General features: G+C 48.0%; 1 non-coding gene across 1 annotated transcript; it reads left to right on the forward strand.

Moving 5' to 3' along the window:
* The first annotated feature begins 2,771 nt into the window (after positions 1-2,771).
* TRNAG-UCC (transfer RNA glycine (anticodon UCC)) lies at positions 2,772-2,843 on the forward strand. The gene has a single exon. It is a non-coding gene; the product is annotated as a tRNA-Gly (tRNA).
* The last annotated feature ends 1,144 nt before the right edge of the window (positions 2,844-3,987 follow it).

Genomic DNA, 3,987 nt, shown 5'->3' on the forward strand with positions numbered 1-3,987 from the left:
CTCATAAAAACAAATTAACTAACATTCCAACTTTACGAAGATCATTTGTTTACCATAAAGTTGGAAAAATTATCGATCACGCGCCCTGGTCAGCCAATCGGATAGCTCGCCCCACTGACGCCATATGGGCACGGAGGAAGGAAACTAAGGAGAGGCCCTGACGTCACTCTTTGTGAAGCAAAAGTGAAGCCGGAAGTTGGCGTTGCTCATGGCGATGCTCCGCCTTTTGTGCCACCCTCCTCTCTTGTTTACATCTTTCGCGAAACCACGCTGCGCTGCGCGTGGTTTCGCGCACGCTCCCGCAACATCCGGCAGAGCACGGTGCAGGTAACACAGCGCAACAAGACACGGTGACTAACGCAAACCCGCCCACACAGCGCCTTTGCCACGGCACGAAACCTACCAGAGCAACACGTGTGAGCGCTCAAAAAATCAGAACAACGCCGCCATTGTGGCCCAAAAGGCGTGGCCATGCAGCAAAAAAAATAAAAAAGCAGCAACAAAAATGAGAACCTATACGTCATTTCCGCCACACTTTTCTCCTAGCGCGCGGAGGGGGTAGGGCCTCTCCTTAGTTTCCTTCCTCCGTGCATATGGGTGATTTTGGTCATGTGGGTAGGGGCGGCTTAAAATTCCGCCGAGCAGTGCGCTGCGATCGGCAGCGATGTGCATTTTTAAAACCTTATGATAAATTACACGCTTTACGCCGAGCACTTAGATTTGTCAATTAATGATCAGAAGGACCTACTCTAGCGACTCAGTACGTTTGTAGAAAATCGTCAAAAGCGTTTCAGGGTCCCTTTAAATTGAGGACGACGAAACGAGCTATGAAAAGAAGAATAATGGATGTATCGTTAAGGGATGAGAAGAGAGCAGATTGGATGAGGGAACAAACTCCAGGTAATGACATCTTAATTGAAATCAAGAAAAAGAAAATGGGCATGGGCAGGACATGTAATGAGGAGCGAAAATAACCGATGGTCATTAAGGATTATGGACTTGATTCCAAGAGAAGGGAAGCGTAGCAGGGGGCGGCAGAAAGTTAGGTGGGCGGATGAGATTAAGAAGTTTGCAGGGACAACACGGTCACAATTAGCACATGACCGGGGTAGTTGGTGAAGTATGGGAGAGGCCTTTGCCCTGCAGTGGGCGTAACCAGGATGATGATGATGATGATGATGATGATGATGATAATGATGATGATGATCCGATAGGCCAGTGTGACGTAGCCTTGAACTGGGTTTCGCCGAGCCTGAGCTCGACGTCGTTGTGCAAATTGTTGTTGCTGTTCCAGCGCCGCACATCGTATTCATGCTGTTTTTAGGGAGTCATTACTCTCCGTGACCTTTCCCTAGTGCGAAGACAACACAAATAAAATCAGTTGCTATGAGGCTCTCCTGTTACATAGGAAAGTGTAGTGACATCACTCCCTGCTTGGTATGCTACAGTTACCGCTTGCCGGCAACTGTAGCTTATGCAACCGCAATCATTACCGGGAAACGCTTGCGGAGAGCGCTAGCGCGAAGACGAGCTTTCTGGTTTTTTGTTTAGGTTTTCCCCCGCACGGCCTGCGCCGCAACTGCCAAGGATGGATGGATGCCATGAGCGTCCCGTTTGAAACTGGGTGATTGGTTGTGCCACCATGCTCTTGTTTTTATTTTGCCTAATGTCCTCCTCTCCTTCTGGAGACCCTACTCACACCCACACGCACACACACATGAAAAGAATTCTCAGCATTTCTGAACCACTAATGGGAACTTCCTTTTTTCACCTTCGTTTTTTGTGGTTTCCCTACTTTGCTGCCATCAGCCCTCCAATCGCCTCCTACTAGTCTCTACTGAGGGCATGTTTCCTTTGCCCCTGCTATCCCTGAACCCAAGGGCTTCAAGGATGCCAGAGGAGCCTAAACCGACGGCTGGTAGATATCTTCGCATTCTATAGTAGATAATTTCATGAATGGATGGATGGATGGATGGATTGATGTAATGAGCGTCCCGTTTGGAACGGAGCGGTGGGCTGCGCCACCACACTCTTGCTAGTATGATGCCTAATGTCCAGCCTAGATTAAAAAAAAAAGAAAAAGAAAAAAGACACGATGAATTCCCACACGATATTTTCTGACCCCCTAATGTGATCATTGTTTTTCTACGTCTCCGTTTTTTTTATGCATTACATTGTGTATTACAACTGCCAGTGAGAAACAAGTCAAAGCACGCAAGAAAAGAAGCACACCAACTAACTTAATTGTGTAGCACCTGGCTCGGCTTTCGGTTCCCTTAAGCAGGGCTGATTCCGCCCTTGGAGGCAAGCTTCCAAAGAAGAAGAAAAAAAACACGTACCCTTCACCCGCCCGCCTCCACCTTATATTTCCGGACGTCTACACTACCCCCAACTGCCGGTGCTGTGGAATTCACCCGGCTACGCTTCCGCATATGCTATGGGAGTGCCCAGCACAGTACACCCAGACTAACACCACGACTCTCTCGTCGAGGTTGCATGAGGCTCTGCGGAGCTCCGCCCTCGACGACCAAACCTGGACGACCCAGCACGCCCGCGAGGCGGCGGCGAGGCAAGCCCTCGACGTCCCTTCGTGGGAGGCTTAGGCCCGGCCATCATAAAGTGCTGGTTCTACAATAAAAGTTTATTCCTCCTCCTCCTCCTGTGCCTTCCAGTGGCTCACGCTTGACCTCGTTTCTCCATGCATCCGGTCTGCTGGCTGCGGGGGGACGCTAAAACATAGAATGCTGCGGAGAGATTCAGCGTGACAGTTGGCGTCGGTGGTATAGTGGTTAGCATAGCTGCCTTCCAAGCAGTTGACCCGGGTTCGATTCCCGGCCGACGCAGGATTTTTTAGACATAAAACCTTGTCTTTTAGGGAGTTCTTTCTTTTCCTTTTGTTTAATCACATTGTGGTGCCAAGACGGGTTATCGAACGAATTATGTATTGCAGCTGCCAGCGACCAACCAGTCAAGGCACGCAAGTGAAAGAAGCCCACCAACTAAGTTTATGATGCAGCACCTAACTCGGTTTTCGATCCTTTTAAGCAGCGAAGGAATAAAGGATACGAGCCACATTTCTGTTCAGCCGAAGGTATTCTGGGAAAGTCTAACTTTGTACCGATTTACATACCACAGGCACAATATGCAATTGTGTCGTTCCTGGCGACGTGTGCGTTTTCGCACTGTGAGTTGTTTAATGACGACAAAGCACTCGCGTAGCAGCTTCGAAACGCACGTGGCTGAGTCATGGACGCGGCCTCTCCAATGTAACTGCATGTTCAATACAAGCTTCTAAGATCGGAAGGAAGCAAGAATGGCGAAAGCTTGTGCAGATTCAGCTCACACGTTGAAATTTAAGTGAAGCTAACCTGTAGTAAAACGGCTGCTTAAATCTTGTAACGCTGCTCTATTTCCACCAATCTTTCAATCGCCTCTTACTACCCTCTGTTGCGGACATGTTTACTTTCCTCCTGCTCTCCCTGAACCCACGGGATAGATGGATGGAAGGTAGGCGCGTCCCCTTTGAAACGGGGTGATGGCAGTTGCCACCATGCTCAGCTTTCTATATTTGTTTAACTGTGTTGGAATTTATTAAAATTAGCCATTTTCTTTAAGTAAATCTTTCTACACATTTAACTTCATGTCCCCTCTCTGCTTTTGACCCACCAATCCTCCAATCGCGTTTTGCTAATTTCCGCCGCATATTTATTTACATGACTATTGTTATCTCTGAACCCTAGGGCCCTGCAGGAAGCGTGACTGTGCCCGCATCGACATCGGGATTGATACCATCACATTTTAGTATGAGCTGTTCCATTATTTCTACATATTTACCACACACAGTACATGTGTCTTCTTCTTCGTTAAATTTCTTTTTATAGCTCCACGTTCTAAGACATCCTGATCTAGCTTCAAAGAGAAGGGCACTGCCTATTGAGTTATCATAAAACGCTTCCTTCCTGATCTGCTGTTTCCAATAGCGATATA

The sequence above is a fragment of the Dermacentor variabilis genome, chromosome 11, assembly GCF_050947875.1.
Source record: "Dermacentor variabilis isolate Ectoservices chromosome 11, ASM5094787v1, whole genome shotgun sequence".
Lineage (NCBI taxonomy): Eukaryota > Metazoa > Arthropoda > Arachnida > Ixodida > Ixodidae > Dermacentor > Dermacentor variabilis.